The following is a 17,219-nucleotide window of genomic DNA, read 5'->3' on the forward strand; positions in this document are numbered from 1 at the left end:
TAGTGCTTTCAAAGGCAGTGTTGAATGGAGTAATAAACACCTGCTAGCTCAGACTGTTTGAAGTGTCCAGGCATGATTTGAAGTCAAACAGTCTGAGCTAGGAGGTGTTTATTACTTCATTCAACACTGCCTTTGAAAGCACTACAGGATGGCTTCTCTACTTGACAGTGCTCATTTTTGATGCAGTATATGGCAGTTGGATACTCTCTCTTCCATTATTTACTCTTGGTTTTACTACAGCATGAAACCACACCTTACAACAACACGGTCTGTTAGCTCAGTCGGTAGAGCGTGGTGCTGATAACGCCAAGGTCGTGAGTTCGAGCCTCACACAGACCATATTTTTTTCGTTTTTTGCTACCTTTTTGGTACATGTTTTTTAATCACATTAATACAGATGAGAGAGAACCATCACTAATAATTGATGAGAAAACATGCATGATTACAAACAAATTATATATTATGTGTTATGTGTCCTCGGACAACATGCGACCACATGTCTGACCAACAGTGGACAGCAGTGGGCATGGCAAGGAAAAAAAAAATTATATTTAAGTACAAAACTAAAGTTACAGCTTAAATTATATACAGATTAAAAACAGTCCGGGTTGATTGTCCATTCTTTAGAGTTCCTACCATAAAATATTCTCTGTGAAGCAGAAATTGAGGCACTGGCCATCTTGAACAAAAGATTTCTAGCACTTCCCTTGGAAAATAGGGATACTTGCTGGGTAAAATTTATCACATCCTTAATTGCAGCAATAGAACTAGGTTGAAAATGGCCCAAAACACTGACTTCCACAGTTCTGTAGCAGTGAGGAATCTTCAAACGATCCAATTCAGCCAAAAGCTGTACATACTCAGGTTTATAAAGTTTGCGGTTGTGTGCAGACTCCAAATGATGTATTGAGTCCAATGGACATGTAAGCTCTATAATGCCCATCGATGCAGAGTGATATCATTTTAGGAGCAGTTAGAACTAATAAAGGTTCAACCAATACTGGATTAACTTCATTAAGTTGCATTTATTCTGTTATAATATCGTGTAGCCCACCTCTCCCCTTCTCTGTTCGCTACCACTTACGTCATCATATGAAGACTTGTGATTGTCTAAATAGTGCTTGAATGCTTGAGCAGTCCTTCCTGCTGATGATGTGGCTGAATATACTACACATACAGTGTATAGAGAGCAAAATAAACAGCACAGATATAACTCATACGCTACAAATCAAGACACACGGTAGTGTGTCGTGCGGCCCAAGAAGCCGGCGCGCAACCCCGTGAGTACATTGACAGGAAGAAAGAAAACGCAATTTTCGCACCTCCGTAGCTCTGTGCTGCCTTGATGAAACAAGACAAATTTTGCTGTGTACATTCCCTCCAACTTCAGTACTCCACATTCCAAATTTGAGCGAAATCGCTTCAGGCATTCCTGAGATATGCGACTTCAAAAATTGGCTTAGTTTCTTCGTTTTTTTTTCTTCTTATTTTTCTTCCTCTTTTCGCACACTTACAAAAACTGCTATAAAACGCGAACGCGTTATCCGATTACCTTGAAATTTGGCACACAGAAGGGGGGTATAAAGGCGCATCTCTGTACCAACTTTGGCTGAAATACCATAAACAGGCAAAGAGTTATGAGCGATTATGCACGAAAAATAACACCAATATGTTGTCACGCCTACAGGGTAAACCGCGTATGGGAAGAAGCTGAAAATCGGTGGGTGAATAGGTTAACTATTGAACCTCAAACCTTTTGTGGTTTGAAAGAAATTGAGCTAAAAACCAGGAAGATACAGCGAAAAAATCAACAGTGTGTAACAATTACGCAATCGAGATTAGCAAATTTTTTATAATTATTATTATTATTATTATGCTTGCCACGCCTACCAGATAAACCACTTGGGGTAATGCTTTGAAAATCGCTGTACAGATGGAGTTATCATCTTAGAAAGGCTCTTCAATGGTGTAGAAGAATCAGACTTAAAGCCACGGAGTTATAACACGAAATCCAACTTGGTGTAGCAAGTGCGAGATCGAGATACTCTAATAGAGCAGTCATCCTAATAGAGCAGTCACCCTGAACAGAATTCAAGAGATCAGTTAGAAATAAGTAACCTGTATAGAGATCAGCTACAAACAAATCACCCTGTAGAGAGTTCAGCTACAAACAATTCACCCTGTTCAGACATCAGTTAGAAGAAGTTTTCTTGTAGAGAGTTCAGTTACAAACAAATCACCCTGTTGAAAGATCAGCTAGAAGATGTCACCTTATAGATAGTTCAGTTACAAACAATTCACCCTGTACAGAGCTCAGTTAAAAGAGGTTTCCTTGTAGAGAGTTCAGCTACAGACAAATCACCCTGTAGAGAGATCAGTTAGAAGAAGTTACCTTGTAGATCGTTCAGCTACAAACAATTCACCCTGTAAAGAGAGCTAGAAGAAGTCACATTGTAGAGCTACAAAGAAACTACCATGTAGAGTTCAGCTGCAAACAAATCACCCTGTAGAGAACTCAGCTACAAACAAATCGCCCTGTAGAAAGATTAGCTAGAAGAAGTTACCTTATAGGGAGTTCAGCTATGAACAGATCACCCTGTAGAGAGTTCAGCTACAAACAAATCACCCTGTAGAGAGTTCAGCTACAAACAAATCACCCTGTAGAGAGTTCAGTTACAAAGAAACCACCATGTAGAGAGTTCAGCTGCAAAAAAAATCAATCACTCTGTTGAGAGTTCAGCTAGAAGAAGTCACCTTGTAGAGAGTTAAGCTGCAAATAAATCACCCTGTAGAGAATTCAGCTACAAACAAATCACCCTGTAGAAAGATCAGCTAGAAGAAGTCACATTGTAGAGAGTTCAGCTACAAAAAAACTACCACGTAGAGAGTTCAGCTGCAAACAAATCATCCTGTAGAGAGTTCAGCTAGAAGAAGTCACCTTTTAGAGAGTTCAGCTACAAAGCAACCACCATGTAAAGAGTTCAGCTGCAAAAACTCTATCACCTTGTAGAAAGATCGGCTAGAAGAAGTTACCTTGTAGAGAGTTCAGCTACAAAGAAACCACCATGTAGAGAGTTCAGCTGCAAACAAATCACCTGTAGAGAGTTCAGCTAGAAACAAGTCACCCTGTAGAGAGTTCAGCTAGAAGAAGTCACATTGTAGAGAGTTCAGCTACAATGAAACTCCCATGTAGAGAGTTCAGCTGCAAACAAATCACCCTGTAGAGAACTCAGCTACAAACAAATATGCAGTGTAAAAAGATCAGCTAGAAGAAGTTACCTTGTAGAGAGTTCAGCTACAACGAAACCACCATGTAGAGAGTTCAGCTACAAACAAATCACCTGTAGAGAGTTCAGCTAGAAACAAGTCACCCTATAGAGAGATCAGCTAGAAATAAGTCACCTTGTAGAGAGTTCAGCTAGAAGAAGTCACATTGTAGAGAGTTCAGCTACAAAGAAACCACCATTTAGAGAGTTCAGCTGCAAACAAATCACCCAGTAGAAAGTTCAGCTATGAACAGATCACCCTGTTGAGAGTTCAGTTAGAAACAAGGAATCCTGTAGAGAGATCACCTAGAAGTATCGCCTTGTAGAGAGTTCAGCTACAAACAAATCACCTGTAGAGTGTTCAGCTACAAACAAATCACCCTGTAGAGAGATCAGCTAGAAGAAGTCACCTTGTAGAGAGTTCAGCTATAAAGAAACCACCATGTAGAGAATTCAGCTGCAAACAAACACCCTGTAGAGAACTCAGCTACAAACAAATCGCCCTGTAGAAAGATCAGCTAGAAGAAATTACCTTGTAGGGATTTCAGCTACAAACAAATCACCCTGTAGAGAGTTCAGCTACAAAGAAACCATTCTGTAAAGATCTCAGCTGCAAACAAATCACCTATACAGAATTCAGCTACAAACAAATCACCATGTAGAGAGATCAGCTAGAAGAAATTACCTTGTAGATAGTTCAGCTACAAACAAATCACCCTGTAGAAAGATCAGTTAGAAGAAGTTACCTTGGAGAAAGTTCAGCTACAAAGAAACCATTTTGTAAAGAGCTCAGCTGCAAACAAATCACCTGTACAGAATTCAACTACAAACAAATCACCCTGTAGAGAGATCAGCTATAAGAAGTTACCTTGTAGATAGTTCAGCTACAAGCAAATCTCCCTGTAGAGAGATCAGCTAGAAGAAATTACCTTGTAGAGAGTTCAGCTACAAAGAAACCACCATGTAGAGAGTTTAGCTGCAAACAAATCACCCTGTAGAAAATTCTGCCAGAAACAAATTGCCCTGTAGAAAGATCAGTTAGAAGAAGTTACATTTTAGAGAGTTTAGCTACAAAGAAACCATTCTGTAAAGAGCTCAGCTGCAAACAAATCACCTATACAGAATTCAGCTACAAACACATCACTCTGTAGAGAGATCAGCTAGAAGAAGTTACCTTGTAGATCGTTCAGCTACAAACAATTCACCCTGTAGAGAGAGCAATTAGAAGAAGTCACCTTGTAGAGTGTTCAGTTACAAAGAAACCACCATGGAGATTTCTGTAATCAATATATGTGACCGGATTTGCGAAAAGGAGTCTTCCACACACATCCAATTCCGTAAACGTTGGAGACCATAACTCAGTGTTCAAGTAACATATTAACCTGAAAATTTCACCATGTATTCAGCTATAGTGGTGCTCACCACTGCCAAAAGTTCAAGGCAACAGCGCTTTCCAATCTGAAGTTATCAATTGTCAAAGTTGGCAAATTGGATGTGTGTGGAAGACCCCTTTTCGCAAATCCGGTCACATATGTATTATATATATAATTTGTACATTTACTGAAAAATATTTAAAGTACATCTACTTCATCTTTTCTTCTTCCTGTAGTAAAGAAAAAAACATAAGTTAAAAAAGTCCCAAAGCTGGCCATAGGCCGGCTTTGGGGTATACAAATACAAAAAGAAATGAAATCTAATCCAAAACAGCCAAGCTGTAAAAAAAGTGTGCGGCCCTCTGAAAGGCTATGGTGAAAAAAGATGTGAAATCCAAGGTGGCGGCCAAGAAATGGCTGTGATGGTAGGTTAATGGTAAAAATTTTAATAATGACAATTTAGGTAAATTTTGTGAAGCGGCACAAAAATTCACCTGAATCGTCGTTATTAAAATTTTTACCATTAACCTACCATCACAGCCATTTCTTGGCCGCCACCTTGGATTTCACATCTTTTTTCACCATAGCCTTTCTGAGGGCCGCACACTTTTTTTACAGCTTGGCTGTTTTGGATTAGATATACATACATGAACAGAACCGTATTGCGTCAATACAAGTAGCTCATCAAATACGGATCCTCTAAAATTGATTCCTGTCTCTGCCTACTACTGTACATGCATCAAAATGTTAGAGTACAGCCTGAACATACAAGTTCCACAATTGTAATGGGTGTTCTAGATGTAAAACATATATGGGAGTCTAAGCTACGTATGGTTCCATAAACTTATTTTAATACTACAATTAGTCACACAAGTGGGTATGACAATTGGGTAAGACCTTCAATGCAATTATTACAGCCTGTAACATAAAACTATAGGTCTTTCACAATAATAGTATACTACTGCAATTTAAATTCAGCAAACACAAAGTGTCACTTGCACTTCTGCATGGTCTCAAATACGGCTTCAATCAGTCATAGGCTGGGCCAACATAAAAATCTTGAGGCTACATATCAAATGAGGAAATACAGTACTTAAGCACATACCCTCATTGGGGAGATAAAGATTCCATGATGGATATGGACAAGCATCCAAAGTTGGATGGATAGGAGCAATCCATTGTGCTAGAACAAACACAGTGAGTTAACAGTAATAATTGTACAGTATTCCCAAGTTAGGATTGATGTTACATGTCCATTACGTCCAATGCGTTATCAGGAGTGCATCAAATCCTACAGACAAAGGAGCATGTAACTCCGTACACTACCAATACTACTCAAACATGGCGTCTAGTGTTACTATGTATATATTGGTTACATCATTCTTACGTGCAACAGGGATACACCAAATGGGATGCTACTCCATCCGTGACTCCATCCGCGACTCCATCATCTAGTGTGAAGGATGTAAAACTGCATTGATAGGAAGATCGTTGAGTCAAAAGTAAAGTTTGGAATAGTCAAGCGGAGTAATTTTGGGTGATTATCAACTGTAGAAAGCGAGGTAGAAAGACTGCATTTTCATAGCTTCGCTTCGTCCAGGAATGACCTTTCACAGCGGAACCATGATGTATTCGAGCATGTGCCTCCGCATAATAACCAAATTAGGAAATTTTAAGTTAACTATTATAGTACATGGCAGCCATGTTTGAATTTTGCCCTTTACGAAGTTATATGCTCCCTTGTCCATAGGATTTCATGTGTTCCTGGCATTATCAAAGCATCGTACAGTACATGCCAGTATACAAGGATGTCAAATGCAGATGTGATTTATAAGACAGCATTCTAATAACCATTTATTGCAATTTTGATGCAACATTTCACTTCATACAGGCCGTTAAAATGCAGAAAGCCAATCAGTTTCATTGACAAACACTTACATAGTGTGCCTCAATGTGTATGCTGCATGTATGGGGTGGGGGGTATACAAGCTGTCAGTCTACCAAGACCTTATTACAACATATGTATGGTACTCACAGCTATAAGAAGAGCTTACACCACCACCACCTCCATAGTGACCACGTCTACCTCTCCAGCGACTGCGCCCCCAGCCTCTTCTCCCTCTAGCGCTGGCACTTCTTTCTTGACTCATTTAGTCTCCAGTTTAGCTAGACGTACTGTAGGTGCGGGATAGTTATAAAAACCGGAATCGAAATGGGAAACGAAACGAAACGAAACGAAATCAGCCTGCAGTATAGTGGAGGAAAATCACAATATATGCACGCAGTACCTGTTTATGCATCCAGGTGGCAGATTTCTCTGCACGGCGCTTATCGATTAGATAGAGATATTAAACGCCTGCTCCTATCCGACTCTACAATAGAAAAGTTCTGTGCTTGGGTAGGTGAGCGTTGATTGTCCCTTGACCACTTTTATAAGAGGAGTGACTAGGAATAACTACTTGATCATTACAAACCGTTTACGGTAATGATTGGCTGCAGTGGGTTGACGAATCTGAAGCCATAGGGATCCATCTGTGGCTATTATGGCACGCTTCTTATGAAAGTGGTTAAGGGACAATCAACGGCTCACCTACCCAAGCACAGAACTTTTCTATTGTATAGTCCCCAGACCCTCGGATAGGAGCAGGCGTTTAATATCTCTAATCGATAAGCACCGTGCAGAGAAATCTGCCACCTGGAGTCTTGCTTGATGCATAAACAGGTACTGCGTACATGTATTATAGTGTAACTGTGCATAATATAGTGATTGTCCTCTACTAGAGTGTAGGCCCCAAATCTATCCGCGTTTGGAACAATTTACCAACTGACACAATAGAATCCCAATCTCTACAAGTAGACTATTTTTAGATAAATTATAACTGACTCTTATCTATGTGATTTGTAATATCAGTTTGTAACTGTGTTTTCAGTAATCATAATCATAATCAGGCTGATTTCGTTTCGTTTCGTTTCGTTTCCCGTTTCGATTCCGGTTTTTATAACTACCCGTAGGGGCGTGCGTAGGCACACACACAGATAATATATCCCAGTGTGAGTGAATATATAAGACTTACTTCTGTGAACGACTGGGCGGTAGCAATTTAAATGGCTTACTGCCCTACCTGTGCAGGAACATGGTTTCTCCCTACACAAGACTGCCTTCAAGATGCCCTTGCTTTGAGGTATGGCTGGATGCCCTCTCGTACACCTTCCCACTGTGCGTGTGGTACCAACTTTTCTGTTGATCATGCCCTATCTTGTCCAAAGGGTGGATTCCCTTCAATACGCCACAACGAAGTGAGGGATATCACAGCTGAATTATTATCTGAAGTGTGCCATGATGTGGAGGTTGAGCCTCATCTGCAGCCTCTAAGTGATGAAAGGTTTCAACAGAAGACAGCCAACACTCAGGATGGCGCACGCTTGGACATTGCCATGAATGGATTTTGGGGTGGTCGTTATGAAAAATGTTATACGGACTTCAGAGTTTTTAACCCACTTGCACCATCCAACAGTGGAACCACCCTTCAGTCATGTTACAGGAAACACGAAATAACAAAGAAGAGAGCTTATGAGTTGCGAATCCGTGAAGTGGAACACAGTTCTTTTACCCCTCTAGTGTTCTCTGCTTCCGGGGGAATGGGCCATGAAGCCAGTGTTTTTACAAGCGATTGGCGAGTTTATTGTCTGACAAATGGAATGACCCTTATGCCACAGTACTAGGATGGATTAGATGTAGATTGTCATTTTGTTTACTGTGTTCAGCAATCCAATGCATTAGAGGAGCACGATCTTCACAAGATCATTACATCAAAAGTGCTCCTGTGGCCTTGGTGCAATCAGAGACTCAGTTTTTGATTGAATTGTTTAACTGTTTATTTGTATGTTCTAATCTTATTTTCTTTATATCTACCTACAAAAAAAAATTAAATTAAATTATGGGTGCCAAACTAATTCACGTGAGAGTGTTACTCCAAATGCCGCCAGGTTGAGAACACGCGTAAAGCGAAGATACCTCTAGGACCAAGAGGACAGCGCTAAACCAATCTCTGACACAAAACATTATCTCCGATGTAAGTGTTAAGGCTATTTTCATATCGGTTTGCCTTCAATAATGCACCTATCAATGTTAAGCCCCACCCCCAAGTACGGGGAGGGTGGGGATTTGATCAAGTGGAAAGTCAAATTCCCCTACCTGGGGGTGAATTATCAGGTCAAATCCCCACCCTATGAGGTGGGGATAGGAAGGGGATTTGACAAGCAACGTGTTGTAAAAACAGAAGCCACAGTGGCAAAGGTACACGAGGTGCTGCGGTTTTATCACGTGTGCTCTCGCGCTTCACGTATAAAACTACTGTAAAGGATCTATGCTACTATAGAGCGCTTGTTCAAATTCCCCACCCCTGGGGGCAAAATTTAATCCCCTCCTAACGCCCCACATAGCCCGTACTGGGTGGGGTGGGGCTTGAAATTGATAGGTGCATAAGGCCCAACTGGCTTTATAGTCGCAAACGATTATTTTGCAATTTGAATTTTATAGTCTTTAACTCGTTATATTTCTACTCTACAGCTTTAGTAATGGCAGATTTAGAAGAGTCTGAGTCACCACCTATGAAATATGTGTTAGTCAGTGGTGGAGTGATAAGTGGCGTGGGTAAAGGAGTGATATACAAGCAGCATAGGAACCTTGTTGAAGTCTTATGGTCTTCGTGTCACTGCTATCAAGATAGACCCATACTTGAACATTGATGCTGGCACATTCTCACCATATGAGCATGGTAGGTTATGTGTGTGAAATGTGTTCTCAGCTAACTACATTGTGGTTTGTTTATTGATCATAAATTTCATGCCGCATAATTTTTGCTTTAAAATTTTTATAACACTGAGAAAGGTGATAGTTTATTTCATCTGCTTTAGTTGGGATTAACTGTGTCGATTACCTAAAATGCTTAAATTTTAGTATAAAGATTTCCTGTATTTGTGTATTTTGAATGCTACATAGTGGTCTGGCCCAACTATGTTTGACTGCCATCTGCACAAATATGTTGCACAAAAATACTAAGGGTAGGATATGTATGTAATGTATGTTGTGCAACATATTTCAATTATTAACCACATTGTAATTGATACACCACCATTGTAATATTCACGACTACCTTTGTATGATATCATTATACAGTGAAACTATAGACACATGAGTTGACTATTACATGGTGGTCCTTTTTGCAAAGTGGAGGAAAGGACAGGTTTTTAGCTGTTACTTATGTGTTTTCAACAAATCATAAATGTGAAGTACCATACACATATAATGACTGCTACTTTAGTATTTTTACACCATCTGTAATATGGGAAGTTTTTGATCGCCAATTTAGACTGGTGCAAGAAGTACTAACTCTTGGTTACATCATTGACGTATATCTTGTGTCCTGCTAGGGGAGGTGTTTGTCCTTGATGATGGAGGTGAGGTTGATCTTGATCTTGGTAACTACGAAAGGTTTCTTGACATCACACTCCATTGTGACAGCACACTCCATTGTGACAACAACATCACAACTGACAAGATCTACCAACATGTCATAGAGAAAGAAAGGAAAGGAGACTACTTAGGAAAGACAGTTCAAGGTTGGTGACTTGTATGAAGAATAGGAAGTATCAGTTATTCAGAAATCCAGCTACAATTGGTTTGGGTTGATGCTCTAAAGATCGAATTCAAATCTTGTTAAGTTATGAAGATTTTTGAAATACCATGGGTTTGGTGGTGAATGAATCTTGTTCAATAATGTACTGTACATGTGCATTTACTTCTATGGCTCCTTATAATGTAATTGAGTCATGTGGGTCTTTGCACACTACATGACAGTCACAATTGTTATATACGTTGTTGCTATAGCATCCTGTATACCTTGTAACACCTTGTTACCAAGATTTCATAATTTTAATAAGGTGGTATTTACTCTTGTTACTTTAGGGGTATTGAAGTTTGCAATTTTTATGAGGGCATTTCCATTCATCAATATCATACGTGTAATTTGTACCATAAACTTTTGCATTGTAATACTCACTGCTATTCTATAGCCAGATATTTGCACAGAATGTTATTTTGGCACAGCTCACTGGTGGTCAATGAGCTGGTAATTTCAAGGGATCTCTTGTTCTTCATAGTCTTGCCTTTGTGTAATCAAATGGTTTTGGGACATTTGCTAGTTAAATTGTAAAATACATTACGTACATAAATATGATATGCTCATGTATATAGCTGGCTATGCATGTATGTAACTTTCAATGTGTAAGCCTCATCAGTAGAGATAATATATTTTAGTGGATATTATTGCCATATATAAGGTTTCTTGATTGCAAGCAAAGATATAAGCTATAGTCAATGATAGAAATGGTCATATCTTCATAATCTCACATGTATGGAGAGATAGTATAGCAGCCTAATAGTTAGATCGAGAAGGTAACTTGATTACATCCTTCACTTTATTATTATTAATAGTGGCCACTAAAGACTCAAATTAAACTTTTGTATGACATGCATGATGTTAGGTAAAAACTAATTTGCTTATAAATCATTACCCTATTCAACCATGTGGCCATTTTCTGTTGATACAGTGATCAACTGCCAAGTTCCCTTACCACCAGCTGTATTCAGAGTTATACAGTTATAGTTGCTTTTGTGGTAGAAATGCAGCTTTCAGCCTTCCCAGGCTATATTTTGCTAAGGTTTAATATATTGCTTCATGGTCTCAAGTGCACATACCCCTACTGCTGCTGCTGTATTGTAGTGACTGCTCTATTAGAGTGATTCCTTAGTGCTCTTCCAAAATGGGAGGGTTCTTGCCCCCTGCCACTTATTTTACATCACTTTACACTGATTTTTGTACATGTAATCCCAACAATTAAAAAAAAATCAACAATTTTGCATAGCAAATTATAGCAGTTTGTAACTGAATGACAGATTGTTTCACAAATACCTTGGTATAACCATTTTAAGCCTTATCTAAAAGGAATGTTAAAATTGAAAGAGTTTAATAACCAGTAATGATATTATTGTGCAAAGACAAACTAAACCAAGGTATTACATGGTATGATAAAAGTCAGAATTTTAGCAAGCATGAAGTCCTCATCCAAATATCCCAGCTCCACCACCATGATAATCCACCTATTCGAAACAGCTTTCCACATTGTCATGAACTACATAGTCTCCTTGCTCCAAAGTACCCACTGACATAATCTGCCTACGAGATTCGTTCCACTTTGGAATTCCAATCAAAATGGCTCCAGCCTTGTATGACGAGAACATAGTCTCTTCATTTCCATAGTAAGTTATAGCTCCAGCTGGCTGGTTGTACTGAGGTGGTTCACACCATGTTATATCATCAGGGTTGTATTGACAAGCATTTTCACCAAACATTGTGAGGACACATTGCCCAAATCGACAACCATAATGCTCAGAATTTGTTGTTGCAACGTAGCCAGCAGAGAAGCCTTTTAATGCATAATCAGTGTAAATAGGAAATACTGGATTGTTATCATGTCGATATTCCAGCAGTGGCTTTACATGGACAGGAAGGCCAAGAAATTTAGCACTGCTAAACACAATGTAATCTGTGCCTTTCAACATTGGATAAGAAGTGGAGGGCAGTAGTTTTAGTATCACTTTCATGTCATCATCCAGAAGTTGGAGATTCTGAAGGACTGACTTTTGCTGCTCACCACTTTAGCACAAAAACTGGTTTGCTGGAATCTGCTCTAGCTTTTTAATAATGTCTGCTTTGTCAGCAAAGAATTGTGCATTAGCATTAGCCTGGTATCCTCAGCTCCCGCTTCAATGGATTTAGCTACGTACTGGTGAATCTGGTGAACTTTCGCTAGGACTAAGATCAACCCGTCTTCATCGACCTCCTAAGAGATATGGACAATTAAGAGTCTGGTGACACTTAAGCTAAAGAGGGGGAGATGTGATAGACTGATGAACTTTGTAGCTGGTCGAAAGAATGGCTGCTGCACTTTAATGCCAGCAAGTGTAAACATTCACAATATGGAACTACTTCAAATTATGAATACTATATGGATGAAGAAGGATCAAGATCTAAGCTTACTATTGTATCATCTGAAAAGGATCTAGGTGTGTGGATAACATCAAAACCTGATTTTAGTCTACAATGTGATAAAGCTGCTGCAAAAGCAATGCAGTCCCTTGGTCTAATTAAGAGATCCTTTAATAATTTGACCAGTGAGTTCTTTCTGTTATTATACAAAACTTATATCCGCCTACATTTAGAGTACTGTGTGTCAATTTGGAGTCCGTATCTGGCCAGAGACATTGATAAATTAGAAAAAATTCAACAAAGAGCAACCAAACTAGTCCCAGAAATAGCTCACTTACCTTACGAGTTGTGATTACACCATCTAAACTTATATTCATTGTATTGTCGTAGACAGAGAGGAGCGCTAATTGATGTTTACAAGCTGGTGAATCAATATTAGCAGAGTCACACTGGAACAATGTGTATTTTCTGTTGGTTGAGCATTGTGAATTAGACGGAAAATAACCTCTTTCCGGAATACGTAATGCGTGTGCACGTGCCAGGCACGTGCAAGGGGGGTATATAAATCATAATGTGTGAACACATGTCTTCAATTCTACGCTGTCATTTAAGTGTAGGCTACCTTCCCACCCACCCTCCCAGTGTGATTTTCCTGACACAATTGGCAGACCATGACCAAGGGCGGAAGCAGTGATCAAGATATGGACTTTGTTTTGCACACATTGGTTTTTTCATGCAGTTTGCGAGGGTGGTATGCTCATGGTTTTTTTCTGGGCAGGCAAAAAAAAAAGTGCCTGTCCGGTTTTTTCCCTTGGTCTCACTTGGGCACAGTGATTCCTAAATTAACTGCACTGTGCAGGCCCCCACCCTCATAGGTATCATGCTAACTTGTACAATTTTATCTGCTGTATGTGCTCTGGTATTGTAAGTGTGTGTGTGTTTCATAGTATGAACTGGTAGCCGCGATTGGCAGCTACACCTCTCCAGGTTATTGTGGGTACTGTGGGTTCTGCATGTATGGGGAAGGAGTGTTTGTTTTTACAAATAACACAACTAGCTAGAGGTCATAATCAACGAATTTTTAAACAGCAATGTAGACTCACATCCAGGCTCAACTTTTTCACCATCAGTGTAATTAATCAGTGGAACTCCCTACCTGAAAATGTTATAGAGTCAATCAATCTGTAAAGCAACCTTATTATTTAAAAAATAATTTAGACAATATATTTGGTCAGCAACTAGATATGGACGCACTAAAAGGCCTCTGACTTATTGTTTTGTTTGTCCATAATTTAATACTAATACTAAATCTTCGAAGCTGGAAAGTTCTGTATTTTTCTGTATACTTCCGTTTATACGAAGAAATACGATATCCCTATTTGTATGCGTAGACTACGACTACACGTGACTTGGGAACGCCTCTAAAACGTATTTCTTCACATATTGAAAACTTTTGCGTGTTTTTGAAACAATTAATTTTTTCCGTAAAATGCGTGTTACCGTAATTTATGTGGACTCCGTTTGTACTGTTTGTTATCGTAGGAGGTGAAACGAGGAACGTCCAGAGTAGAATAGCCTGCCTCAATAGACAGGTGGACAAACTAGTTGTAATCAATGAAGTCACATTCTGTCTACTAACTATAACCCATCAGGGTATACTAAAAGAGTATGCTGTTTGTATTTCCTTACAGTAGCCCATCTGACACATTGCATTGTACTGTTGAGAGTAATCCCATACAGTGAAACCTGTTTAAGCTGCATGGTCATGTTTGAGCCAACATTTCTTGGCCTCAATAGACAGGTGGACAAACTTCTCACTTAAGGTAAAAACTCAAAATAAATTTTATGTTGACAGGTGGCCTTTCTGTACCTATACAGATGACCACTAAGACAGGTTTCTCTGTACTCATGCTGTCATAATTGACACTTCAGGATATTTTTAAACCTAGTTTTGTTGAAGTACATAATTTCTTTTTCTGAGGTGAAAGCTGTAGCCAACCCCACTCAGCAGGAAATCCCTTCTTCAGTGCTGAATACTGTTGCTCCAGAAATGATGCTTCCTCATTTCACACTTTGATGACAGGTAGCAATGGCAGATGTACAAGTAGTGTGCTTCGAGATTTCACATTTGTTGCAGTTACAGCCCAGTCGAAACCATCCCGAACCCATCCTACTGGGATGTATGGTGCACAGGGTATTTACCAGAAGTCTGACATAGCAAAAACAATTCAATTCTTACTTGAGTGTGAAGTCGTGAAATAACCGATATAAAGTACTACTAGTTTACCAACATTATCATGAAGCCTTTCATACTTCAAAATGTAGAGGTGTAAGTAATTTATAATTGATCATTCAGCAATGGTATTTGCGTATGTCAACGATCAACACATGTAGAACCACTAAAAGATTATTCGACACTACTACAGACAATGTGTTGTATTTATTTTCTATTTCAGTAAGATATCACACTTTAAATTACAAAATAAAAATTTTGGAAGTTACCGCAATGTCATACTCCTATACAAACAATGATTAGTAATGTATTATACTGTTGGTGTCAAGCTACCAGTGGAATAGTTACTTCAACTTCTCAGCACATTCAAATACCAGTCCTCCTTACATTGAATCTATCCAGCATAACTACTGGTCACCTGAACACCTGCAAAAAGATGTGTTTGTGAATAACCAGTAACTATGTTATGTGCAGCATAAAACTTTATACTGTAGGCAGAGAATTTTTCGAGTTAAAATATTTTCATGGGTGCAGACAACCCACGAAAATGTTTTTACTCGAATTTTTTTTAGTACTGTATCACAAAGTTATCTTTCTTTGGTTTATTTGTAGATGCATTGTTGGTGATGTACCTGGCCGTATTACTGGAAATTGATGGCCTCCAATCAGATTGTGGGAACAGGGTGTGGCACCAGAATTAATTACTTGCTGACCAAGGGACTCAAGCTGACTTAGACGCAAAGTGGCAAAGCTCGGGAATTACAGCAACCAAAACTGAAATGAAGCACTGGACTGTAAATAATGCCAGCTGTTTATAGGCACCAGCGAATTATATTTGCGTGTGGCGATACGACACCTTTAAATAATGCATTATAAGTACAAGAACTATTCTAATACTATGCTTACTTTAATAACCTTTGTAGCTGGATCGTAGCTGTATAATTGAGGTAACAAATTTGTTGTGGTAAAAGTTTTTTTGTTAAAAATATTTTCGTGGTCTCAGACCAACCACGAAAATATTTTTACCATGAAAATTTCCCTACCTACGTACGGTATGGTAACATTAAAGCACCTTGTGTACTTTTTAAAGATGCACCAACTCAATAAAGCAGTGTACATGTCTTCAGCATAAATACATCAAATATTATCCTGACTTTCAAGTGAATTACACGTATACAAAATGCCCAAATATCATTCAAATTAAGACATACTTCCTGAAATCACCATCACACATAGGATCTGCTGTACTAAATCCTCTGCAATTTTTGGTATAAAAGAATACCTTAGTTTCTAAATTAAAAGAACACAACTGTAAAACCTTTATCTAGAAGGATAGAACGTTTTTCACACATTAGGCCATACCTATTGGATTTTATGTTGCACGGGCCCGACCGACTGTCTTTTTTCATGACCTGAAATGATAATGATAATCATGTGATATAGGATCACGTGTGCCAAGATGGTCAATCTCGTATGTGCTAGTGAAAATCAGCTATTGGGATAACCAGGCTCTTCTAGGGATTAAACTCTTCAAAAGGTTGAGCTTTAATGGTGAAGATACTCCAAACGAAATAGTTCTTATATTCAAGAGGTTTGATTCATTGTACAGCAATATGGTGCTGCAGAACACCCTATATGTTTCATTAACGTTTTTTGTAGTTGTTGCTCTTTTTGTATGGTTCATAATACTTTAATTTTCTATTATGTACTAATTATTATTATCATTATCAAATCGACCTACCTACCCAAATTTTCTGAGGTTTTGCCCGCGCAACATAAGATCCAGTAGGTATGGCCTTAATAGCCGTTTATACTCGATTCACCGGGATTGATAATCATTTATGCAAAACAGCCGGCCTATTATATCTGCTTAGGGAACCTTTACAGATGTCCCCACCTCACATTCACACACAATTGTCATGGTGAAGTGCTAAACTCACCGAATCCTGGCTGAAATGTACAGATAGAGGTCCTGGTGAGGCGAGAAACTTGGTACGCGTCGTGAAATGTTATTGTTTACGTTCATCGCTTCACTTCAACGTCAAATAGCGGAGCATCCCGCCAAGATAAATTCAAAGACTTTGGCATCAAAATATACCCCAAACACTGGAGAACACAATTGTGACCGTAAAATTGTTCTACAGTACAGCAAATATTCGCAGGAACATTTTTCGCACGATAACCCAAAACCACAATACAATTCCCATACAAAAACTATTGGGAGAATCGATAGTGACTATCGCAAATCGAAAAATAGCGGAGACTTGCCCTATAGGTATGGCGCTATAAATTTGTA

At 38.9% G+C, this 17,219-nt stretch overlaps 1 long non-coding RNA gene, 1 other non-coding gene and 1 pseudogene across 2 annotated transcripts; 2 read left to right on the top strand and 1 right to left on the bottom strand.

The window, feature by feature from the left end:
* Positions 1-266: 266 nt before the first annotated feature.
* Positions 267-339, top strand: Trnai-gau (transfer RNA isoleucine (anticodon GAU)). Its single transcript has one exon. It is a non-coding gene; the product is annotated as a tRNA-Ile (tRNA).
* Positions 340-8,621: 8,282 nt separating this feature from the next.
* On the top strand, positions 8,622-11,307 carry LOC136268789 (CTP synthase 2-like; annotated as a pseudogene).
* A 3,671-nt stretch (positions 11,308-14,978) lies between these two features.
* Positions 14,979-17,085, bottom strand: LOC136269345 (uncharacterized). Its single transcript, XR_010707292.1, has 3 exons — positions 16,864-17,085; positions 16,135-16,213; positions 14,979-15,349 (listed from the first exon to the last, which is right to left on the bottom strand). It is a non-coding gene; the product is annotated as an uncharacterized lncRNA (long non-coding RNA).
* Positions 17,086-17,219: the final 134 nt, after the last annotated feature.

This window comes from Dysidea avara, chromosome 10, assembly GCF_963678975.1.
Source record: "Dysidea avara chromosome 10, odDysAvar1.4, whole genome shotgun sequence".
In the NCBI taxonomy this organism is placed as follows: domain Eukaryota; kingdom Metazoa; phylum Porifera; class Demospongiae; order Dictyoceratida; family Dysideidae; genus Dysidea; species Dysidea avara.